General features: G+C 33.8%; 1 pseudogene; it reads right to left on the bottom strand.

The window, feature by feature from the left end:
- Positions 1-21,500, bottom strand: part of LOC109445251 (4-hydroxybenzoate polyprenyltransferase, mitochondrial) — a 146,867-nt pseudogene extending 125,367 nt beyond the window's left edge.
- Positions 21,501-27,815: the final 6,315 nt, after the last annotated feature.

The raw sequence follows: 27,815 nt of genomic DNA, 5'->3' as shown, positions 1-27,815 counted from the left end.
GGGCCCATGGGGACTGTGAGATTGGAATAGGTCCATTTGACTAGGCAGTGCCAGGTGGCATCTACTCTACTCTCCTGTGCCATGGTACATGGAGAACTTTGAGGGCATTCGCCTCCCCTCAGGTCTCTAGGCAGGTGACACATATGTCTTTCCTACCATCAGGTCTCTAAACTTATCTAGGAGGTCTGTTGTTAAGTCAGTACAAGGGGCAAGCATAGGGTCCTTTCTCAGCAGATCTGGCGACTGTCTAACATTCTTGCCGCTTTCCCTATTGCAGTAAATTTTATCATTGTGGGGATGAAAAAATCTAACTATAGTTGTCTCTCCTCAGTTCCAATAATTAATAATTAGAACTGGAAAAAATAATTATTTTCTTATAAAATTAGCTAGGAACACTCATATATTGAATATAATGTGATAGTATGCAATTTTGCTTTTACTATTATGCACATGGGCCCCTCTGTCTTTTGATAAGTAGGCATTTTATAAAGTTAAGATAGTTTCCTTCTATTGCTGACTTATTTTTAAAAATCTGTCAAATTGTATATGCTACTTTTCTCCTTGAAATATTAACTACTGGTGGGTATCCTAATCACTGATAGATACTCTAATGTTGAGTCATTTTTGAATTCTTAGGATAATCCTCCTGGGTTACAATACCAAGTCTGTTAGTACACTGTTGGACTCAATTTATATTTTCTCTAGGAACTTTACATCTATGTTCATAAATAAGATGCATACACTTTTCTATCTATTTTATTAATTTTATGTTTTTATTTTAGTGTTTTACAGTATTGTTATACTATCCTTTGTATAAAAAACATGGGTCACTATTAAAGAACTAACAAACAGTTGTCTTATGGGTCATTTTAATTAACCAAACAACTTGTTTATATATATATATATATATATATATATATATATATATATATATATATATGTGTGTATAGATATTATACATATATATGTGTGTGTGTGTGTGTATATATATATATACACACACACACACACATTTGAAGGGCATTAAAAAGATATCCATCCACCAAATGCCCATACTTCTCCTTTGCTTTGCATTCTGTTACAATTAACTAAGCCTAATATATTGTCACCTTAATCAGGTAGAGAGGATGGATAAATTCAGTTTTGGACGTTGATGATTACAATAAAACATGGTAAAAAAAGCATATATTAAATAAATAGTACAAATAAATAAAGTATTAATAATATAATACTTTAATTGTGAATATACTTTAAAATCTCTTAGAACAATATAAGAATCATTAAATAGTTTATAATTGATGATGCTCTAAAATGAGAGAAGGAATCTCATAGTTTGGAATCCTAGAAAAATAAAGTTTTTTTCAGAGTTCAAAGAAAAAATGACAAATATGTATAAAGCAGAAATAATATATCTTTTACTCTATGTGAACATATGCATTATTTGCATTAAGAGTCTAAATAAGTAAATATTGTCAGTTGTAGTTTAAAAAAGAATATGTGTATATTTGTCATTCATCAAAAATTTGGAGTGTTTTACTTTATGTGTCATCTTGAGATAATTAAATGAATTTTGGCTAAATATAAAGCTTAAGTTTCTTTGATTCTACTGAGTATCATCTGTCTTTGCAGAATGTACAGCTTCGATTCATCTTGGGAAAATATGCCTGCTGAGGGGGATATATACATATATATATATATATATATATATATATATATATATATATATATATATATTTCTATCATTACATGTATATATGATCATACAAATTAATATACACATAAATTAATACAAATATACAAATTAACTAGCGTGACAAACAAATGAATGTATTTAGCTAAATTGAGAGACTAGAACTCACAAAAATGCGGAGTAGTGGAAACACAGGGCAACTCAAATTTCAGAAACATGCATTGAACAACGTAACTTGATGTATAAAACAGCACTTATTTCCAGCATCAGAAAAAATATACACAAAGCTCCCTGGTTGGATCTATTTTGGTCCAGAGACTGCATTTTTATTTATATGCCAGTGTAGCTAAGTTTAGTAATTCTCTCTTCTCTGTTACCAGTACTATTTAAAAACTCTTGAAATAAAAATGTTTTCACTTTAACCTGTTTAATATTCATTTTTAAATTTAAATTTATCATGATTCAGATGTAAGTTGATTTTTTGAGACAATAACTAGATTCCCCACCCCACGTCCTCCTTATTATGCCTTTGCACAGCATATTAACTCTAAGAATAGACACACAATCCCAGGGTATGGGGATAGAACCCAAAAGAACTATTCCATACAGTTTGTTGGAATAAAGGCTTGAAATAAAATGAAGTACAATTGTGGAAATAAAACATAGTTCTTACAGACATAAACTTGTAGACTGAAATCCATACCCTATATGATCATATAATTTGTTGTTGTTTTAAAAAGGGGAGTGCAAAAGTAAGAGCATTCCAGACAAGAAGAACAGCCTACAGAAAGGTAAAAAATAAAACTGTGTATTTTATATGTCCAGATATTACATAACTGCTGATACAAAGTAGCTGCAAAATAATATGTATTAAACATAACAAATTAAGAGCTAACATTAATAGCTGATGAAACCTTTTGCTTTTCTTTATAAAGTGCCTAAAAGTATTACTAAGTCCAGAGTAAAAAGCACTTAAGAACTCTACCTGTTGAATTTCCAAATGTTTTTCATAATTCTTACTGTGTTTCCTACTCCTAGCTTAAAAAATCTAAAATTCCCAAATGAAATTGTTTTTATTTCACCTGATCCAAATTGACTGTAATTCCTCACTCCCTCTGCATCCCTTCAGTTATATAGGATACCATACATCTAACACCAGGTTGAGATATATCTACAACCTCTTGAGTCTCTTAATCCATAACTATCTACCAAGGACAGACCCCTCATTACCTGATAGTCAGATATGTCTGAATCCACTCAGCTGGTTTTCAGGTTCTTGGGCTCCTTCCCATCATAAGCTTCACTGACCTTTTTGAAAATTATTTTTCTGTGTTAGTGACTCAGACCTAGTTAGCTCTATGACTTCATAACACTCCTCATAAAAAGCACATGGCTTTTCTCAACACATGATTATGTGTCTTAATTAATTAACTAAGTAGTTATTTTTATGGTAGTTGGGATAACTTTGACCTTTACATTTCTGTTTGTATTACTAGAATTTTAAACAAAATTTTCCAATGAATGTTCAAATGTATAGTAGACAGATTTTGAGTTCTTATCACAATATAAGGCAAGAATTATCTCCATCTAAAATGAAGGAAAATGAGGTTTAGCAAAGTTGGGCAATTTATCAAAAGCCATTTAACTAATGGAACATTCAAAAAGAATATATAGTTTACCCTGAACATTTGTTGGCCAAATTCTGTTTCTCAATTACAACATCACACCACATAAATAGAAAATTAATCATAAATTCAGATTGAAGAGGATTTGCATCTTAAAATAACCAAGTGGAATTCTACTTAAGTAGCATCTGTTCCCACCCACCACTCTTCTGATTTTCTTTCCCGAAAGTGCAAGGAAGTGGTGATTGAGGACAATCAGCAACGTTCTTATGTGCTTTACCTCCAAATTCAAGGTTTAAGTTGAATTTGAGGTGCGAGCCACGTTGTACTATAAAAAAAAACACTACATCTTCTATAGTGAAACATTCTTTAAATCAAAGTAGATCTCATGCTAATTTTTAAAAATGGAATTTGAAATTCAGCTAATAATTTTTATAACATTATAACAAGGTTTTACTGAACATACGCTGTATATTTTTTATTTTTATTTTAGTCATAAATATGATTTATTTGCCAAATATATGATATGCTCATTTTTGTTTTCCATTACCGGGTTTTCTTTTACTTGCATTTTACACAGCATGGTAATATGAACTCATCCATATTACACACCCCACATCCACAAAACAGTGACTACTAAAGCCTTTATGTTATAACATCACACACAATTTCCAACTTTTAAAAAATATTTATTATTATTTATCACGTTATTAAGGTCTATACTACTCTTATAGATGTGAGGAAGCATCAAGAAATGTGCACGTCACTTCCAGTACTGCAACTAATAAAAATGGGCCTCCACGTTCATTCTGCTGCTCTCATTTCTCCCCAATACAGCACCCACTTTCTCCTGCAAGAGGAGTAGGTTTGGATATTCATGGAAGAGTTTCTTGGGGTTACTTGTAGGTAGAATGTAGAAAATGGTGCTTTTTTTTAATTTTATTTTTATTTCTCCATTACTGCTATGTACAAGCTTACCCAAGACTACCAGGTCTATGCTTCTGTACCAAAGATAACATTCCTAGTCCTTGTTGATCCCTCAAGGGTTTACAAACACACTTTTATAAACTAAAGAGTAGTATGTTTCTTCCCATTGGCCAGCATCTTTTTCTCCTAAAGAGAAATATAGATTATCTCAACCCAGACTGTGGCCCATGGAATCATCGTCCTTATTTATCTTTGTCCTGCTTATTTCTTGCTTCTATTTCTATTATCTTCTCCAAAAACTTCTAAAAGGTAACAGATCTTTTCAAATAGGAGTTGATATGATAGGTATTTTTCTAATTTTTGCATATTGAAGTTAAACTAGGCCAAAAGTGTTTTTATGTGGGACATAGCTTCTGGGGTCTCCCAGAACTCAAAGTTTACAATTTGTCCACTGATTTTCATATCTTGATGGTGTCAGCTTGTATTCTATTCAACAACTTTTAATAGGTGCTTAAGCTCATTTATTCCTTTTGGCTTACTAGGCAGATAATGAGAGGGAGAAGAGCATCTACCTCTGACATCTGAGCTTCTGTCCTACTTTTCTGACATCTTCTGCTGATGATATCAGACTCACTAAGTCAGTCTTATTAAACATATTATAGCCTAAGATTCATATTATTTATTGCACTAGGCCCCCTCAAAGAGTATAAGTGTGTGTGTGTGTGCGCGCACGCGTGTGTGTGTGTGTGTGTGTGTGTTTGCACCTTTCTCTGTGTGGTACAGAACATTTTAACAAAGCACTAAAACCTGGCTGGGTATGATTGCAAAGGTCCAAGATAGAGTGATTTAAATAACCATGAAAACGTAACTATTAATTCCAATATCCACCTGAGAAAGATATTTTTTCTTCATGGTTATATTATAGTAGAACAAAGAAGTTATCAATAATTAATTCAGTGGGCTAAGAAACATACATTTGAGTAAATAATTATTATGAAATAACATAAAATTTAGAAACATTTTCACGTTTATCTTTGGTACTAAACACTCATATTCTTCCTTTTCCATAATCCATGTTCATAAAAGTCCCTGTTTATATATACATGTAAAAAAAAAGCATGAAAACTTCAGGAAACTTCTCAGTCTTAGATGTTAGCTTCAAAAAATGGAGAATTTTGGAAGCTATTTTTGGCGGCGTTATTGACCACAGCCAGATGGAGATGACTTACCATATATGTGTGTGTGTGTGTGTCATTAGCTATATCCACAAGAACAACTGTGTCAACAAAATTAATATTAGCACAGCTAATGGCCTAACAATAGTTAATATTTACTAAGGACTTATAAGGTGCCAGATTCTATTTCAAGCATTTTATGCTTATTAATTTTGTAATCCTCACAACTATAGTAGCTTATTTTAATTATCCAAATGATTCATATTGGTGACAGTTTATATTACTTACTGTTCAATCCAAATCACCTTACTTTTTCAGTAGCAAAATTCCATTATGCCTTATGTTTTTAAATGCTACACTAATTAAATAAAAACAAAATTAGAACAATTCAATTAACTGAATTAAACCAAAGTATTTGAATCTAAGAACAAACAAACAAATAAAATATATGTTAAAAATGAGAAAATCAAGTGAAAATTTAGCATAATGGATCAGTAGATGCTGATATTATGGTATTACAATCATTTTCATAAGTGTTTCCTTTAGAATTTCCCTGAAAATCAGTGACTAATGGAATTTTTATTGCACATGGGTAGGATACTTTCTTAATCCATGAACTGATTTTGTTACTGATGAATAGAAAATTTTGTTTATACACAATTTATTTAAGAAATTGGCATTTAATGCTTATTGTTTTAAGTGCAATTTGAATCCATCCTCACTTTAAGTTGTGTTGCCACTTTCTTAGTGTGAGTCATTCATCCACCAGAAAAATTACTGCTGCATCCCTAATCCAGTTCTTTCAAACCTGCAGTATTACCTCCACTCAGTTTCCACAAATGCCATTTTTCTTGCTTAGAATCTTCCCTGAAAAAGTGTCCAGGTATAGAGGATAATGGTGACCATCTGAATCTGTATCTCTTCATATAGCCTTCTCAAAACCCACGAGATCAACAATGATAAATTAAAGAATACAAAAACAAAGAACACTAATAAAATTACTGTTGGCCATGCTTTAGACATTACCAGGGGACAGAGAATACCATGATCTTTTAATTACTTGTAAGTAGAGAAATGACAAAACAAATTTCAACAAGCTCTCATGGCTGGTGAAAGTCTATAGGTATGAAGATTGAGGGGAGAGAACTTAAGAGAGTCTGTGAAAACTAAAAGTAGAACAGAAGATGTAGGTAAAAGATTAAATTACTTCCAGAAAGAGAAATTACAATAGTAAGTACCAAAATATTAAACACCAGTCCAAGAATTGGTAGTTCCTAGTATTCGCTACAAGAATTGGTTTTGAAAGTCATCAGAACTGGAGGTATTAGCCTTTGGGAAGCATTATTTCTGGGAAGAGAATCTGATAAATGGAGAAGAGGTGGCAGTGAAAAGAGAGAACAAAGAAAGAGGAAGAATTAAAAGTTAGGGAACAAAAGAAACAAGTGTATATAACAATCAAACATGACATATCACCCGTCCTCACTCCCTGCCACCATCCCTACCATCACAAACATCATCAATTTTTTTGTTAATGCATTTTATCATATTGTGGAAGACAGCACTATTGCGCCAGGAAAATTATCAACAAAAGGCTAAGGATTTAAAAAATAAAGTCAACCTAATTCAACATCAAGTACTGCAAAAACTGAACAGCAAATTCAAATTAAAATATTTTCTGTGATAGATATTCTTTCCAAAAATCAATAAGGAAGCAGAACACTAATGAACATCCTAATTGAATTAAGTAGTCTTAAGCAAGCATTCAGTTAGAATTTTAAAAGTGCATTGAATCAGAAATTTTAAAAACTACTGATGAAAAAAAGGCAAAACACAGGAAAAATTCAATAAAAGTCAATCAAACTCATAAAAACAAACAAACAAACAAACAAAACAAAGCCTACCAGGAAATGAAGAAGAAAATAGGTGCCCAAGGGAGTATATATTGGAATAAAAATAGGGGACTTTAAGGAAAGGTAGGCATCAACAAAGAGTACATTTGAGATTTTAAGAAAAGAGTAAAGGAGACCGCACCCCACACAACTTGGAGGCCCACCCAAGTCACTTCCAGTAGCTTTTCCATACAAATGGCCTATCTTAGTCATGCTGTGGACTTTCTTAAAATCTCTCAAAGGTTCACAAACCCTGAATAAGCAGCATCTGGTCTTGACATGCCCCAAACCTCTTGCTAAGTAGCCCCCAGCCTGGCATTAGTGGCAGTAGGCCTCAAACGCAGTTTAGCTTTTCTCAAGCACCTGGAAGCCCAGCAAAAGTGCCATCTTCAGATCACTTTGTAGTTCATACCAAATGGTCCCAGGCAGGCACAGGCAGTAGCTGATGATGGCCTGCAACAGAGCCACTTCCAAGAGGTCCCAGAACCAACATACCCAGTGACTGGTTTCAGACCATGATAGAGAACCACCTGTCCACCTCCACAAACAACACACTCCAAGGGCAAACTTGGCAGTCACCAGAGCCCTGCTAAAGCAAATCCTGTTCTATAGGGTCAGCTGCTGCTCAGCAGCTCCTCCACTGTAGTAACTGGCCAGTCCTCACAACTAATCAGACTGAATGAGGGTCAATCCCTCCCACTGACATTCAAATAGTAACCAAGGCTCAACTACAACAGAAGGACACACACAATGCAAACAAGGGACACACATACAATACCTGGCTCAGGTGACCAGGGAGACTGCACCACTGAACCTCACAGAACACCTACTACATAAGGCCATTCTACCTAGATTGGGAGAATTAGCAGCTCTACCGAATATTTAGAAACAAGCACAGGGAAACAGCTAAAATAAGGTGACAAAGAAACATATCCTGAGTGAAAGAACGGACCAAAGCTCCTGGGGGGAAAAAAAAAACTTAACAAAATGGAGACAAGAAATTTACCAGAAGTTCAAAATACTAGTTATAAGGATGTTCAATAATCTTATTGGGAACTTCAATGAAGAGATAGGAAACATACAAAAAAAAGTCAATCAGATATTAAAACTGCAATAAATAAAAAATGAAGATTATATTAGAAGGGAATCAACAGTAGATTAGATGAAGCAGAGGCTCAAATCAGTGATTTGGAAGATAAGGTAGCAGAAAACACCCAATCAGAAGAGAGAGAAAAAAAAAAAAGAATCCCCCCAAAATGAGGATGGTTTAAGTGGCCTGTGGGACAACATCAAGCATACCAACATTTCCATCATAGTGGTACCAGAAGGAGAAGAGAGAAAGCAAGGAATTGAAAACCTATTTGAAGAAATAATTACAGAAAACTCTCCTAACCTGGTGAAGAAAATAGACAAAGAAACCCAGGAAGTGCAGAGAGTCCCAAACAAGATGAACCCAAAGAGGCCCACACTACGACACATCATAACTGAAATGCTAAAAGTTAAAGACAAAGAGAGAACCTTAAAAGCAGCAAGAGAAAAGCTATTAGACTTCTACAAGGAACCTTTCATAAGACTGTCAGCTGATTTCTCAACAGAAACTTTGCAGGCCAGAAGGGACTGACACAAAATACTCAATGTGATGAAAAGCAAAGACCTACAACCAAGATTGTTCTACCCAGCAAAGCTATCTTTTAGAATCAAAGGACCAATAAAGAGCTTCCCAGACAAGAAGAACCTAAAGTTCATCACCACCAAACCAGTATTACAAGAACTATTAGAGGGACTTCTTTAAGACAAAAATATATGTATATGAATACTAAATGGCAATAACTACATAGCTACCAACAGTTACTTTAAATCTAAATAGATTAAATGCTATAATCAAAAGAAATAGGATGGCTGAATGGATAAGAAAACAGGACCTTTATGTATGCTGCCTACAAGAGACGCATTTCAGATCTAAAGACACATGCGCAGTAAAAGTAAAGGGAAGGAAAAAGACATTTCATGAAAATGGAAATGAAACAGAAAAAAAACAAAAAACAGGATAGCAATACTTATACCAGTCAAAACAGACTTTAAAACAAAGGCTATAACAAGATACAAAGAAGGACCCAGTAATCCCACTTCCTTGTATTTATCCAAAGAATTCCAAAATACTATTTCAAAGGGACATATGCATCCATATGTTCACTGCAGCATTATTTACAATTGCCAAGATATGGAGGCAACCTGGGTGTCCATCAACGGATGAATGGATAAAAAAGAGGTGGTATGTGTATACACACACACACACACACACACACACACACACACACACACAATGGAATATTACTCAGCCATAAAAAGAGTGAAATCTTGCCATCTGCAACAACATGGATAGACTTAGAGGGTATTATGCTGAATGTAGTAAGTCAGACAAAGAAACACAAATGCCATATGATTTCACTTCTATGTGGAATCTAAAGAACAAGATAAATGAATAAACAAAACAGAAACAAACTCATAGATACTGAGAACATTTTGATAGTGGCCAGATGGGAAGGGGGCTGGAGGGATGGTTTAAAAGTTGAAGGGATTAAGAAGTACAAATTGGTAGTTACAAAATAATCATGGGGATGTAAAGTGTAGTATAAGGACTACAGTCAATAATATTGTAATAACTGTGTATGGTGTCAGATGGGTACTAGTTTTATTGGGGTGATCACTTGTAAGTTACATAAATGTCTAATCACTATGTTGTACACCTGAAACTAAGATAATATTGTATGTCAACTGTATTGAGAAATAAGTTATTTGAATAAAATAAATAAAATAAATATTATTGGATGGTTATTATATACTAGGAAATATTGAAACAAGTTTTATATACCTTAACTTACCTCATACATATAGAAAAAATAAAGGTAAAACCTTTAAGAAGAAGGTATATGAAATGCCAGACAAGCAAGAAAAAGAAAAAATCAGTTCTTTACATAACTAGAGTTACTAAAAAAGAGAAAGAAAAAGAACAGAAATAAATATTAACTCTGTAAGCCAAGAAAACTATCTGGAAATAAATAACTTAAATTCACATTTTGAGAGGGTTTACCTTATACCTGGGAAGGTGATTCAAAAACAAATCCCTGAGAAATACGTTAGTAAAACAATCCTATTTTAATGGGGGAAAAAATCATCAATTCCTCTAGAAAAAATGATCCAATTACCTATAATGGGAAGAATATTAGTGGAGCATCAGACTCTCAAGAGCAACATATAATGCAAAACAACAGTGGAGCAGCATTTTCAAAATATTCAATAAAAGTAAAGTTAACCAAAGTTTTTATATTCATCAAAGTTGTCTTTAAAGTATTAAGAAGATAGAAAAACAGTTTCAACTGTATAAGAACACAAAGACTGTTGCATAGGCGTGTCATTAGTGAGGAATCTTCTACAGGATGAGCTCATATAGCCAAGACATAAATAGGAAATATTGGTAAATGACTTGATGGTGATGATTTAATACATTTAATTGTAAATCAAACACTAACACATGAGTAGGGTAACGTGTGAGAGACTAGTGCGTAATATATGCTCTGACTATAGAAAAAATTCCATTAAAAATAGGAGAAGAGAGAAAGAATTGCAAATAATTGAACGTTGTATATGTGTCAATGAGTACCATTTAAAACTGACAGATTAGATAGTAAAATATTTTTTAAGAAACAGAAAAATTAGAACTGTAACAGGTATGAATATAAAGGCAATTACTAGAACAAAACAGAATTTTCCTAAAAACCAAATGAAATAGTAAAACAAAATTTTGTTATACTTGTTATGAATAGAACATGATATACATATCAATGATAATATAAAATATGTCAAAATTGAAGCTAAATGTCACTCATACTTTTAAAAGTACATATGCATAGATGTCCTCTGTCATCACTCCTATTTGACATTTTTTATATTGGAAGTCCTAGCTAGTGCAACAAGTCAAGAAAAAGAAACAAAAAGTATACAGAATGAATGGGAGGAAATGAAACTTTTTATTTGCATATGTAATGATTGTCTATCTAGAAAATGCCAAAGAATCTTCAAAATAACCTATTAAAGTTAGTAAGTGGGTAGCAGGATAAAAGGTCAATACATAAAAATCAATTGTTTTCCTATGTACCAGCAATAAAAAAACTGGAATTTAAAAACTTTAAATTACCACTTATAATAGTATCCAAAAATCAAATACTTAGGCAAAAATCCAACACAATATCTATATAAAGAACCTATACGTGGAAACCGCAAAACTGCTGAAAGAAATTAAAGATGGTATAAGTGAATGAATAAATACTTTGTGTTCATGGATTAGGAGACTTTGTAGTTAACATGTCAGTTTTTTTTCCAACTTTATCTATAGATTCAATGAAATCCCAAACTAAAATTCCAGGGAACTGTTTTGACAATACTGATAAACTAATTCTAAAGTTCATATGAAAAGGCAAAAGTCATGCAATCCTATTCAACATAATAGTCTTTCTTTATCAGTTACCATATTTCCTTTTTAAAGTAGATTATTTTCATTCTTAATTCCAGACTTTCATATTAGTAAAAACATTTCATTGATATCTCTGCAAAGGTAGACTGGTTATTGGAAAATTACCTTGCAAACCAAGCTCAAGTGTATGAACATGGGATGCACTTTTGCAATTCTTAAGAAAATGGGCAGTTAGTTGTTTATTTAGGTTGCTCTGGGATTCCATTTTAAACTTTTCTCCATCATATACCCTAACGATTACACATGCCTCGTGGCAAGCATGCTGAGTGTATATAATTTGATTCACGTCATTGCTCAGATATTCAATACACATCATACAAACTGAATATACAAACTGCAAATCACAATGATTCTCTTGTTGAACACAGGGGACTTATCAATACTCATGATTCTTTTCACTCAGGCTTCTGTCCCTGCTGAAATCTTTGAGACAGCTGCTCAATGGCTGGGTACCATTTAAAAATCCATTATGATCCCCAACGAAGGCATAACACTATGTTTTCTTTTTATAGCACAGGAAACATCTGAAAAGCCTGCACTTACTCCTTTTGGATTCTTGTATGAAGAGGGCCGATTTAGAAAATAGGGACTATAAACCTACAGAAAAAGAAATATAAGAAAGAAGTAGATTCCTACAGTATAAATGTTTCCAAAGTCATAATAGATCACTACAGAACAAAGTTAGAATGCTAAATGTTATTATGGAACTAACTAATTCGGTGAAAAATTATTAAAAAACAAAACAAAAAAAAACTCAAGCAATTCACTAGTTTAGTAATAGAGTCTATAAAACTGGATGATTGGAATTCTGTTTTTACCTAATCCTGTACATGTGTTGATTAGCTAAAACGTACGGAACCTGCTATTACTGATCATTATACAGTAGTACCTCGGTTTTCAAACAGCTCTGTTGATGAACATTTTGGTTTATGAATGCCGAAAACTAGAAGTAAACGCTTCGGTTTTTGAACACAACTCAGAAGTCGAATATGTCACACGACTTCCCTTGAGTGCAGGATCCCGAGGCCTAGCTGTGGGCTGTTTTGGAATGTTTCAGAGGTCGTTGATTATGTTCGAAAACGGAGGTACCACTGTACTTGCCTAGCAAAGAGGCTGTTAAATTTTGACTTACAGCATCATCAATCACCTGCAGAACTTGTTAAACTCATAGATACCCAAACCCCTCCCCTAAATTTACTATATGGGATGTCCTCGGCATTGGTTATTTGCATTTTTAACTAGCTCCCCAGGTAATTTTGAGGCACATCAACATCATGGATCACTGTCTTAGTACATAGTAGGCCCTCTAACAAGGTGCATGAAAGGAATTTACTATTGATTAATTATTATCAGGGCTGAGGATGTGGAGGACCTATTTCTTTTGCTGCAACTACACCTCTCTACCATCATTTTCACGGCATTTCATTTCACATTATCTCTATTATGTAGTAGTAAGAGGAGGGAAAAGAAAATGAAACAAAAATGTATCAATTTTTCCTCTTAAAGGTCTTATTTGGTAAAGGTTGAGTAAGAAATAGATTAAAACCAATTTTAAGATTATCTGGAGATTTTGTTATTTATACTCTTCATGTTTTTGGTTCTCACAGATTGACAGAGTTGATTATATTGTCTTTGATCCTAAATATATCCTAACATAGCTATATTATACAACAAGTCTCAAAAATTATCTAAATTGTTGTAGTTTCTTGATTTAGAACCTGTACAACCTTTTTTCTTTTTTTACTTTCAAACAGGCTTCATTTTGCTTGATATCTGCTTCAAATGAATCCTTACAACTCAGCAATGAAGTCTAGGGCAATTAATTCATAACAAATAAGCATGATATGTGCATGATGTCCTCTTTACATCTTGTCAACATAATAAAACACGTTATAAAATACATCTAGTCTTGAGCCAATTAGTCTGAGAGAAAGATAAAGAACAAATTGCAAAGAAGGATGTTGAAAAGAAGTAAGAAAAAAGGAATCTAAAAACCACTTGTAAAAAGGGATTATCATGCAGGAGAGTAAAAAGGTGTTCTCTATTTTAATTGGGAATACAAGGCAGAATGTGTTTCAAATTGCTTCAGGAAAGGTTAGCCCTAACCTCTCCTTGCAGTTCCCCTAAACTAAGCATATTATGTCATGCTTCAGTCTCTTTGCACTAGCTATTTCTTCTACTTGGGATGCTCTTCTCTTGTAAGACTTTCTTGATTTCACCTACCATGCACTTTTTCTTTCCTTGACTTCTAATAGAGTATAAAAAAATTGTTCCTACGCTTGGCTGTTACATCTCCTCCCATGCAGAGGTCATACTTGATTCACTTTAATTCTCCGTTCTTGTTTCAATGCCTTGCATATACTGGTGCTTGATAAATGTTTATTGAATAAATGAAAAGTAAAATGGGGGAGGGATCTCTTGATCAAAGAGTTGTAGGTTGACAAGAAATAAGTCATTGGAGTAAAAAATAGTGGAATTGTCTTCTCTCACCATAATAGGTCAGGAGGTAAATATTTGAAGCCTCTGTTTTCTTCAAACAGGATTACTGGAGAAGCAATGAGCATGGCAGCTGTGGTGGTCTCTGAGAAGCTTCTGCTGTAACTAGACCTACCACTTTACGAGTCTGAGCACAGAGTCTGGCGCCAGACTGCTTGCAGTGGTACATTGCATTGCAATCCCTGCATAACTGAATGATATGAATTGTAAGGTTCAACCTTTTATATAAAGGCAACAACTTAATAGACAGCAAACAGAAAGCCTGAAAGCATAAATGCTGGCCTCCTGTAACCAGGTAAAGGTCAACTCCCATCATGATAGATACAGAAGAAAAGAGCCTGCATTTTATTTTAGCCAGAGCTTCACAAAATTTAAAGTATGTAAGATTCCGCTGGGGGGTTTGTAAACCCATATTCCCACAGGCAATGGATTCTGTAAGTGTAGGAAGCTGCCCCAGGAATCTGCAATTTAACTAGTGCCAGATGATTCTAACACACTTTGCCTTTTGAAAATCACTGCGTTATGTTAGCTACAGGGAGAAGTTTTCCGCGAATTACATGATGAAATCCTGAATACTTACCAGAATAAATAAAAATGATAGTTTTAAAAATATGTTTCTACAGAATGAATTAAATAATGTAGGAACTTTAATTTCTATTCTTTGCAAGACAGAGACATATGGTATAGTAATTCAGAGATTGTGTTCTGGAATGTTACTGTACCATTGGATTACTGGGCATTTGGGAGAAAGATACTTAAATATTTTCCATCTCGATTTCTCCTTTTTTTTTTTTTTAAAGAATAGTAATAATAAAAGCCCTTACAGATCTGCTGTAAGGCCAAAATGAGATAATATGAAGTGCTTAGTGCAATGTACTGCTCCCAGGCAAAGTTAAATAAAAGTTATCAGTTGTGAGGATGATATAACTTACAGTTTCAAAAAGCAGATAATATTTGGACAATAATAACTATAACGCTAAAGGGATAGGAAAAAAATAAAACATTACTATATATCTACATTAGGAAAAGAGCAATGGGTTGCACAAAATTTTAAACAATCAATTTCATAACACAAGTAAAAGATGAAGTTCTGTGGAGGTTCGGATGATAGAGTATATTCTGCTGTGGGGCAGAGCTCAAAAAAGGCATTGTGGATAGAGTGACATTTGATCTGGTCCTTGAAGGAACAGTAACATCAGGACAAAAGCCTCCCTGACAGAGGAAACCTTGAGCAAGGTTTGGAAGCATGGGAACACACGGTTTGTATGGGTGAGAGTGCTCCATTTTGCTTTATCAGGGTAATAGGGAGAAATAAGATTGAAATGTTACGTGAATCTGAAAAAAGTGGCAAATAAAGGCCTTTGCTTATTTAATGGCTTTTTCCACACAGGTGTGTCTAACAGTGCAGCAGACACTTTCATTTCCACCTTGAGAAGCAATTCTAGAGGTGGTAACTGGGATGTCAATATCACTGCCTTTTCAAAATGCAATGAATCAATTGGAGTCTAGAAAAGACATCTCTATTAGTCACAGATAAATATTCAACTGAGCCTGTCACATGAACCTGACAAGAGAGAAGGTGCCAGCAGTATTGAACAGATGCAGTCTTTTTACACTACAGTTCCCAGGCTTTTTTTTAAAGGGAACTTATGAAAATGACAGTACTTAAAACTGAAGAGAACTAACACCTCAGCCTTTGGTAATAAGTGCACAGTGTAGTAAGAACACCTGAGTCCAATCTTGGCTCCCTTCTGTGGTTTGGGGTAGACCCTAAAGCACTAAGCACTAAAGCTACTTTCCTTCCAGGGCCATGACAATTTCTGAATAAATTGAAAGGAAAACAATTACGGTAAAAATGCCTCAAGACATTGCATTAGCCCAGCAAGTAAGAGGTGCTGCTATTAGTGAAGAAATACATATTAAATTATGTTTTTAAGAGTCTTATGTTCTACCGACTGAGCTAGCTGAGTGTTGTTAATACTACGTTTTTAGACTTAAAGTAAAATATACATTACGTACTCTCTTAATTCCAGCAGTGCTATAGAGATTGAAACTGAGTTGTTTGAATTTTGCAAAAAAGTAATAAATATGAAATCCATATGTTAGCCATTCTACTGTCTTTTAAATATCAGGTTAGTAGAAGATAGTGTAAAAATATTCTAGAGACTATTGGCTATGTTTCTCTTTACACTAAAAACTCATATACTTGAAATACATGTACATATATACATATATGCATATATGCTTAAAACATATATGCATGTGTTTAAAACAGGACAAATGCTCTTAGGATTTCCCTGAAATGATTTTCATTAAAATAAGTGAATGGGATCTGCAAAGAAAACCGGACTCCATTAAATATCCAGAATTATGCATGCTGTACATATATGAAAAGGGATGTTATCCAAGATGCCTCACTGAATAGATAACTGTAGATAATTTCTACCTCATGTCAGAAATGGGCTGACCTGATGTAAAGTGTAGGCTATATGATTGCTCTTGAAGGTAATATAAACATGCTGAGCAAAAGGGACATGGTTTCTTGAATGACTTCCAGAAGTCAATATGGCAACCTTTACCTCTGATCATTTTGCTGACTAAAGCACTAGATAGCATTATTGACTTTTCTAATGACACATGATTTATATTTTCAAAATATATACATCAATTATTGACAGCATCATCAAAATGACAATATACATTAAAATGACAATATACCAAAACAATTTTATCACATACGTGCCACATAAAAAAGATACTTTAACCTACTGATTCAAAAATCATCCCTATAAGAAGGAGGTATTACTTTCAGTCTGAAAAATAATGGTAACATGAACCTAGGTTTAGATTTGGGATATGTTCTCTAAACATCTAACCCTTCTTCGTATAAAAGAATGAGGGGGCCAACTGACTAGTTCAGAAAGGGAAAACCCCAAATGAGCTTTAATTTAAATCACTATGTTCTACAATATTAATAAATGAATAATTTATATGACAAAATTTTATGTACAGAAGCAATTTCAAATTTTCTTTTTTTTTTTTAAATTTTATTTTATTAAATTTATTGGGGTGACAATTGTTAGTAAAATTACATAGATTTCAGGTGTACAATTCTGTATTACATCATCTATAAATCCCATTGTGTGTTCATCACCCAGAATCAGTTCTCCTTCCATCACCATATATTCGATCCCCCTTACCCTCATCTCCCACCCCCCACCCCCCGCCCCCGTTACCCTCTGGCAACCACTAAACTATTGTCTGTGTCTATGAGTTTCTGTTTCTCATTTGTTTGTCTTGTTCTTTTGTTGTTTTTGGTTTATATACCACATATCAGTGAAATCACATGGTTCTCTGCTTTTTCTGTCTGACTTGTTTCGCTCAGCATTACTCTCTCAAGATCCATCCATGTTGTCACAAATGTTCCTATATCATCTTTTCTTACCGCCGAATAGTATTCCATTGTGTATATATACCACAACTTCTTTATCCATTCATCTATCGAAGGACATTTTGGTTGTTTCCATGTCTTGGCCACCGTAAACAATGCTGCAATGAACATTGGAGCACACGTGTCTTTATCTCTAAATGTTTTCAGATTTTTTGGGTAGATACCCAGAAGAGGGTCATATGGCAATTCTATTCGTAATTCTTTGAGAAACCTCCACACTGCCTTCCATAACGGCTGTACCAGTCTGCATTCCCACCAACAGTGTATGAGGGTTCCTTTTTCTCCACAGCCTCTCCAACATTTGTTATTATTTGTCTTGTTGATGATAGCCATTCTGACTGGGGTGAGGTGATATCTCATTGTGGTTTTGATTTGCATTTCTCTGATGATTAGTGATGTTGAGCATTTTTTCATATGTCTATTTGCCATTTGTATGTCCTCTTTGGAGAAATGTCTCTTCAAGTCCTCTGCCCATTTTTCAATTGGGTTGTTTGTTTTGTTGTTGTTCAGTTGCATGAGTTCCTTGTATATTCTGGATACTAGCCCCTTATCGGAGGCACTGTTTGCAAAAATCTTCTCCCATTTAGTTGATTGAAAAAATATACTGTCCATAGAAACATGCACCTCTTTAAAATAAGCTTAGGAAAATACCAACCTTTTTTATTTAAGTTATATCTATGTCTGGTCTGATAGCAAAACATGAATTCAGCTTGCTTACCCAATGAATAAATTACATCCAAAGGCAAATTTGCATGTTTTGGGACTCTGACTGAATGAATCTTGTTATATGGCTCCTTATTTTTCCTAGAACTTGATCCTCAAAGTTTGTAGTCAGAATTAAAATGATTATTTAGCAATCATGTACCATCTTTTGGCATTTTATCATTTTATTTCTTCTGTGTACATGCTCTACTTATCAAAAATATGCAGGTTAGGGGGAAATGATTTACCATATTGTAGAGCAATCCAGTTCAATGATGATTTGCTACCATATGTTAAGAATTGTTTACTTGCATTTTTGTTGATATGTACCATTAAAGAGTTTTAAACAGAGAAATTAAACTGGGTAATGGTGTGGCCTTAATGTTGTCTCCCAGGTCAGTGTATCTTGGTCTAATAATAATGGAGCATAGGCAGCGAGGGGTAAAAAAAAGGATGATATATATATATATATATATATATATATATATATATATATATATATATGAGCTTATATATATACATATATGTATATATATATACACACACACACACACACACACATATATATATATATATATATATATATATATATATGATGATATATATATCATCCTTACAGATATCTGAGTCAAAGCTAAGAAAGAAAAATGTTGGCTGGCTGTAAGTCTTTCTCAAAGTACCCAAATAGTATTTGATGTTACTTTATGAATAACTCTTCTGTTAATTCCTTTACCCTCAGTGATTATTTCATATTCTTTCCATTTGTTTCAACCCAAACTTTTCTCCCCAAGTATGCACTCACGTTTGGCTGATGTGCTAATCCACATTTATGGAAGAAATATGAGTGCCTTGCCCTCCACCCATTCCATTCATTTGGGATAGGATTAGAAAAATACAGACTTCTGGACTACCCATTAAGTAACAAGGCAGTCAATGTTGAAGCCAGTTTTGGCTTTACATATTTTGAAAACTTATTATTAGTTGCATATACACCTAGGATTTTACATCTTTGATTAATTGACCCTCTCTTCCCACTTTTAGTGAGATATAATTAACACACAACACTGTATAATTTTAATGTGTACAGCATGACTTGACTTACATATGTTGTGAAACAATTACCACAATAAGTTTAGTTACCACACATCATCTCATATAGATACAGAAAACATTACTTTCCCTGTGATGAGAACTTTTATGATCCTCTCTTTTATAAATTTCTTTAAAATATAGCATACAACAGTCTTAACTATAGTCATCATGCTATAAATTCCATCCCCAGTACTTTGTTTCTTATAACAATAACTTTGTACCTTTTGACCACCTTCATCCCATTCAATTATCAATTGACCCTTTAATATTACAATACATTCCTATTTGTCCTTAATGAAATTTCTTCTTCTCAAATAAACTAACAATTCATATAGTCATTCCAACTTTGTTTTGTTTTGTGCTTACATGGTATATCGCTTTTTGTCCTATTTTTTTTACCTATCTTTCTCTTTATATTTAAAGTAGATTTCTAATAGACCACATATAGTTGAGTCTTACTCTTCTCTATGTTCAGTTGGAATATTTAAGCCATATACATTTGATGTACCTATGAATATACTTGCATTTAAGTCTGTAATGTTGCTCTTCATTTTGTTTTGTCATGCGGTCTTTTATTCTTATAGTAGGTAAAACATTTTATTTGCTTATTTAAATTCTTCTAAAATATATAAAAAAGAATTGTTTCCTTAATTGCAGTTTTTGGCAGCGAATAAAGTTTACACTATAGAACAATAAGCTCCAATTTTCCATTGCACCTTTTATTTTTTCCTAAAAAGAGAATCCATTTTCCTACAGAGACAATTGCTTAGATGTGTATTCTAATACACATGAGATTTTTTTTCTAAAATGTCAAAAACTCATCTAATCCCCATTATTTCAAAGAAGAATTGTAATGAGCAGAAGAACACATCAACTTAAATACTCAAGGTCATCTTGAATCCTGAAAAGTCCCAAGTTTCTGTGATAAATGAAGAATTTTGCTAGCAAATTGTTGGACTAAAATCCATCCAATTTGCTCTAAGTCTGAATTTTCTGATTCGTAAATATTCAGTGTATTGTATCAGATTGTTTACTGAATTTAATTATGTTGTAACAAGACCTGAGACTGTTTTCCAAAAAAAAAAAAAAAAAAAAAAAAAGTTTTTAAAATTCCTAAACTTTATTTGCCAGTTTTCCATTTTACTATCTATATTTTTTCTTCTTTTATCTGTCTTCTTTTATTTCCATAAATTTCCAAGGACAATCCCTAACAAACTATTAGTCCTATTATTGAGTTGGAGATAAATTTATCCCCCAATCCTCAAGTCTGTGAATGTCTAGAGTATAAATCTGAGGAGCCAGAGGGTCTCCAAAAGCCAGAGAAGTTTAGGGAATGGTCTGGACACTGTTCATACTTGCCAGACTCAGTACATTCAGCATCACAGCACTGAAGCCAATGAGCCACTGCTTAGCGTTTTCACTGAAGTCACAGTGCCATGTACTTAAGATCAATCAGAGCAGCATCTCTTTTGTCTTGACGGGCAAAGACAGTATTATATATTAGTGCCTATATAATTTCATATAAATGAAGAGGCAGGCAAACAGATGGATTATAGGAGCCCTACACAGCAGACCATCCATGTAATGCTCCCCAATTAAAAGTCAACACAAGGCTAATTGAGGCCAGTATGCAATTAGTTTTATTATTAGCAGGTAGGTGATATCAGGAAGTAGAAATGCTGCTCTCAGAGCTATACTTTTTATCATAGTCCTGGTCCCGCTGTCATTAATAGGACAACCTGTTCCATGAACAACTCCAATATCATAGATGGATAATATGTTAATCAATCTGGAAAACAACTTGATTCAGAGGCCAAATCAATGCTCCAGGTACATGGCACATATAGCAACCAGGTTCCAATGAGCTTGTCCAACTACATGAGACACAGGTAGGGCTTTAGAGAGTGGGATACCAAATCCATGCTCTCCAATGCCACAGTCTGAGTGGCTGCTGGGCGTGAGGGCCCCTAGTTTCCTGAGGCAGCGGGCACCAAGTTTAAGGAGCAGTCCCACCCAAGTCCGGCAGCCATGCCTGACTCATGCCCGCAAGCCCCAAGTGAGCTGGCATCAGGGAGCCTAGGGAGCTTGGTCTTCTGTCCTATGTTATTTGTTCTTTTTTTCCTCATTTCCTGCCTTCTTTTAGTTACTGAACACTTTTATTGATGCCATTGTATCACTATCATTATCTCATCAGATATAACTCTGTATTAGTCAGGGTTATCCAGAGAATCAGAACCAACAGATTTATTTTAAGAAATTATCTCAGGTGATTGTGAGGACTGACTACCGTAGTCCTCCCTTATCTGAGAGGGATACCTTCCAAGACCTCCACAGATGCCTAAAGCAGTGGATAATAATAAACCCTTTATATACTATGTCTTTTCCTATAGATACAAACATACATACAGACATACATACATACATACATACATACATACATACAAATGATAAAGTTTAGCTTTCAAATTAGACACAGTAAGAGATTAACACAACTTGTAATAAAATAGAACAATTAACAATAAACTAATAAAAATTATGTGCGTGCAGTCTCTCAAAATATCTTATTGTACTGTACTCACGTTTCTTGTGATGATGTGAGATGATAAATTGCCGTATTAAGTTGAATACGTTCACCTTTTCACTTAAAGAAAGCACTTTATTGTTTCTCTTTGGCATACCTGAATTGCCAGCATCACAACTCTTGCACTTTGGGACCATCATTAGGTAAAATAAGTGTTAGTTAAACACAAGCACTGTGATACTGCTGCAGTCAATCTGATAAACTAGTAGGCTACTACTTAACTAAAGGGCGGGGCCACGTATTCAGCCTGGAGACACCAAACAAACAAATGATTCACATTCTGGGCAGGATGGAGTGGATCTCGCGAGATTTTGTCACGCGACTCAGACGGCGCACAATTTAAAACTCATTAGTTGTTTGTCTCTGGAATGATCCAGGTAACATCATTGGACGCCAGTTGACCTCAGGTAAGGAAAATCTCGGAAAGTGAAACTGAGTATAAGGAGTTGATGTTGTACTCTTGAATCTGAAATCTTGTAGAATAGGCCAATAAAGCTGACATTCAGGTGGGATTTTATGTTTTATAGTTCTGAGGCAGAATCCAGGAATTCTCAGTTTTTTTCTTAAGGCCTTCAATTGATATGGAACTTATTTATCATCACGAGAATGCCTCATTTTGCCATTGTATAGCCATACTTGCCTCTCTCTTGCCTCTATGCTCTCTTTAACCACTGTCAAGCACAAATCTGTTCTCCTTTTGTATAACTTTGTTTTTTCAATAATATTATATAAATAGAAGCATATGCTATGACTCTTTTGAGTTTTTTTCCACTTAGTATAAATCTCAGGGGTATCATCCAGGTTACCTTATGTATCAATAGTTTGTTCTTTTTTATTGTTTAGTATTCCATGGTATGAAGATACTCTTTCCAGTTTTTGGGTATTAAAATGAAGTTTCTCTTCATCCTTACCCACTTGGAGGAACCATTTTTATTTTAGCCATGCAGATAGCTATGTAGTTACATCTCATGGTGCATCTCTCTAATATATAATAACGTTGAATGTTTTAATCTGCTTATTTGTTATCTGTATATCTATATTATTTAAATGTGTCTTAATGCTATAACTGGATTGTTGAGTTTTTACATGTTTTTACTGTGTTTTTTTTCAGCTTTTGAATTCTGAGTCTTCATTATGTATTCTAGATATGAGTTCTTTATTAGATATTTGGTTTAAGATATTTTTCTCCTACAGTGTATCTTGTCTTTTTTCTTTACAGACACTTTCACATAATTTAATTTGATGAACTCTAACTCATCAGATTTTCCTATTATAATGTGATTTTAGTGTCCAGTCTAACAACTCTTTGCCTAGCAATATGTGAAGATTTTTCTCCTATAATTTTTTCTAAAAGTTTTAGAACTGTACATTTTATATTTAAGTTTATGGTCCATTTTTACTTGCTTTTTTGTATAAAGTCTAAGACATATCAAAATTCATTGTTTGCCTATGACCTCTAATTGCTCCAGTAAAATTTTTTGAAAAGGCTCTTTTCTCCAATAAATTTATTTTGTTTATTGTCAGAATCAGTTACATATATTCATATCTGGGTTCTCTATTCTGTTCCATTGATCTATGTGTGTATCTCTTTGCCAATACCACATAGTATTGATTACTGTAGCTATGCATCTTAAAATTTTCTGGACTGACCCTCACATTTTATTCTTTTACAAAAATTGTTTTGTATTATTCTTTTCCATATAAAATTTATTTTATTTATTGTCAGAATCAGTTACATATATTCATATCTGGGTTCTCTATTCTGTTCCATTGATCTATGTGTGTATCTCTTTGCCAATACCACATAGTATTGATTACTGTAGCTATGCGTCTTAAAATTTTCTAGACTGACCCTCACATTTTATTCTTTTACAAAAATTGTTTTGTGCTATTCTTTTCCATATAAAATTCAGAATAATATCCTTTATTTGTATTCTTAGATTTACACATACTTCTTTTTTTAGCAATCATAAATGCTTTTGCAGTTATAATTTTAATGTTGATATATTATTGCTAATATACAGAAATATGATTGATATTTGTATGTTTTTCTTGTATTCTGTGATCTTGCTGAACTCAATTATTAATCACAGGAGGTTTTTTTCGTTGTTTTTTTTGTTGTTGTTTGTTTTTCTCCTGGTGTTTTCTACATAGAAAATCATGTTGTCTACTAACAAAAACTTTTATTTCTTCCTTTCCAAGATTTGTGCTTCATATTTTCTTTTCTTGCTTTCTTTGACTAGGTACAGTTTTAAGCAAAATATTGAGGATTGAAAAAACTGGACAATCTTGCCTGCTTCTTAATATTAGGGACACAGTCTTTCATGTGTAAGCATAAAGTTAGCTGTAGATTGTTTTGTTTTGTTTTTTAAATTAAAGTTTATTGGGGTGACAATTGTTAGTAAAGTTACATAGATTTCAGGTGTACAATTCTGTATTACATCATCTATAAATCCTATTGTGTGTTCACCACCCAGAGTCAGTTCTCCCTCCATCACCATATATTTGATCCCTTTTACCCTATTCTACCATCCCTCTCCCCGCCTCTGGTAACCACTGAACTATAGTCTGTTTCTATGACTTTTTGTTTCTTATTTGATTGTCTTGTTCTTTTGTTGTTTTTGGTCTATATACCACATATCAGTGAAATCATATGGTTCTCTGCTTTTTCTGTCTGACTCATTTCGCTTAGCATTATATTCTCAAGATCTGTCCGTGTTGTCACAAATGGTCCTATTTCATCTTTTCTTACCGCCGGATCGTATTCCATTGTGTATCTATACCACAACTTCTTTATCCATTCATCTATCAAAGGACATTTTGGTTGTTTCTATGTCTTGGTCACCATAAATAAAGCTGCAATAAACATTGGAGCACACGTGTCTTTATGGATAAATGTTTTCAGATTTTTTTGGTAGATACCTAGGAGTGGGATTGCTGGGTCATACAGTAATTCTATTTTTAATTTTTTGAGGAACCTCCACACTGCCTTCCATAGCAGCTGCACCAGTCTGCATTCCCACCAACAGTGTATGAGGGTTCCTTTTTCTCCACTGCCTCTCCAACACCTGTTACTAGTTGTCTTGTTGATGATAGCCATTCTAAATGGGGTGAGGTGATATCTCATTGTGGTTTTCATTTGCGTTTCTCTGATGATTAGTGATGTTGAGCATTTTTTCATTTCTCTATTTGCCATTTATATGTCTTCTTTGAAGAAATGTCTCCTCAGGTCCTTTGCCCATTTTTCAGTTGGGTTGTTTGTTGTTTTGTTGTTGAGTTGCATGAGTTCCTTGTATATTTTGGATATTAGCGCCTTATCGGAGGCACTGTTTGCAAAAATCTACTCCCATTCACTTGGTTACCTCTTAATTTTGTCGATGGTTTCTTTTGCTGTGTAGAAGCTTTTAAGTTTGATATAGTCCCATTCATTTGTTTTAGCTTTTACTTCCCTTGCCTTTGGAGTCAAATTCATAAAACACTGTTTAAACCCAAGATCCATAAATTTAGTACCTATGTTTTCTTCTATGCAGTTTATTGTTTCAGGTCTTATGCTTAAGTCTTTGATCCATTTTGAATTAATTTTGGTACATGGTGACAGATAGCAGTCCAGTTTCATTCTTTTGCACGTGGCTTTCCAATTCTCCCAGCACCATTTATTGAAGAGGCTGTTTTTTCTCCATTGTATGTTTTTTGCTTCTTTGTCAAAAATTATCTGTCCATATTTATGGGGGTTTATTTCTGGGTTTTCAATTCTATTCCATTGGTCTACATGTCTGTTTTTCTGCCAATACCATGCTGTTTTGATTATTGTTGCCCTGTAGTACAAGCTAAAGTCAGGGAGTGTGATACCTCCAGTATTGTTCTTTTTTCTTAAGATTGCTTTGGCTATCCGGGGTCTTTTGTGGTTCCAAACAAATCTGATGATTTTTTGTTCTATTTCTTTAAAAAATGCCATTGGGATTTTGATGGGGATTGCATTAAATCTGTATATTGCTTTAGGTAATATGGCCATTTTAACTAGGTTGATTCTTCCAATCCATTCAGCACGGAATGTTATTCCATTTCTTTGTGTCTTCAATGTCTTTTAAAAATGTCTTGTAGTTTTCAGCATATAGGTCTTTCACATCCTTGGTTAAGTTTATTCCTAGATATTTTATTCTTTTTGCTGCATTTGCAAAAGGAATTGCTTTTTTAAATTTCTTTTTCTGAGATTTCATTGTTAGTATATAGGAATGCAATGGACTTTTGTATGTTGATTTTGTAGCCGGCAACTTTACTGTATTCGTTGATTGTTTCTAATAGCTTTTTGGTGGAGTCTTTAGGGTTTTCTATATACAGTATCATGTCATCTGCAAAGAGTGACAATGTAACTTGTTCATTCCCAATTTGGATGTCTTTTATTTGTTTCTCTTGCCTGATTGTTCTGGCGAGGATTTCCAACACTATGTTGAAAAACAGAGGTAATAGGAGACAGCCCTGTCATGTTCCTGAACGTAGAGCAAAAGGCTTCAGTTTTTCACCGTTAATTATGAGATTAGCTGAGGTTTTGTCATATATGGCCTTTATTATGTTAAGGTATTTTCCTTCTATGCCTATTTTATTAAGGCTTTTAATCATAAAAGGATGTTTTATCTTGTCCAATGCTTTTTCTGCATTAAATGATATAATCATATGATTTTTGTCCTTTATTTTGTTTATGTGATGTATCACATTGATGGATTTGCGTATGTTGAACCATTCTTGTGCCCCTAGGATGAACCCAACTTGGTCGTGATTAATAATCTTTTTAATGCATTGTTGCATTCGATTTGCTAGAATTTTGTTTAGGATTTTTACATCTGTATTCATCTGTATTGGTCTGTAGTTCTCTTTTTTTGTGTTGTCCTTACCAGGTTTTGGTATCAAGGTAATGTTGGCCTCATAAAATGAGTTAGGGAGTACGATCTCTTCTTCAATTTTTTTTGGAAGAGTTTGAGCAGGATTGGTATTAGATCTTCTTTGAAGTATTAGTAGAATTAACTAGTGAAGCCATCTGGTCCCAGACTTTTGCTTTTGGGAAGGTTTTAGATGACTGATTCAATTTCGTTACTGGTGATTGGTCTGTTTAGATTTTCCAGTTCTTCATGGTTCAGCATAGGAAGGCTGTATGTGTCTAAGAACTTGTCCATTTTTTCTAGGTTATTGAATTTGGTGGCATATAGTCCTTCATAGTATTCTTGGATGATCCTTTGTATTTCTGTGGCATCTGTGATAACTTCCCCTTTTTCATTTCTGATTTTGTTTATTAGTGTCTTCCCTCTTTTTATCTTAGTGAGCCTAGCCAAGGGTTTGTCAATTTTCTTAACATTTTCAAAGAACCACCTCTTTGTTAGATTAATTTTTTCTATTTCCTTTTTGTTCTCTATTTCATTTAGTTCTGCTCTGATTTTTATTATTTCCTCTCTTATGCTGACCTTAGGTTTCATTTTTTCTTCTTTTTCTAGCTCTTTAAAGTGTAACATGAGGTTATTTAGTTGGGATTGTTCTTGTTTCTTGAGATAGGCCTGTAATGAGATAAATTTCCTCTTACAACTGCTTGTGCTGCATCCCAAAAATTTTGGTAGGATGTATTTTCATTGTCATTTGTTTCTATGTATCTTTTGATCTCCCCCCTAAT

Source organism: Rhinolophus sinicus, linkage group LG01 (genome assembly GCF_036562045.2).
Source record: "Rhinolophus sinicus isolate RSC01 linkage group LG01, ASM3656204v1, whole genome shotgun sequence".
NCBI lineage: Eukaryota > Metazoa > Chordata > Mammalia > Chiroptera > Rhinolophidae > Rhinolophus > Rhinolophus sinicus.
The sequence above is the reverse complement of the archived record's forward strand: the minus strand, read 5'-3'. Positions and strand labels throughout refer to the sequence as shown.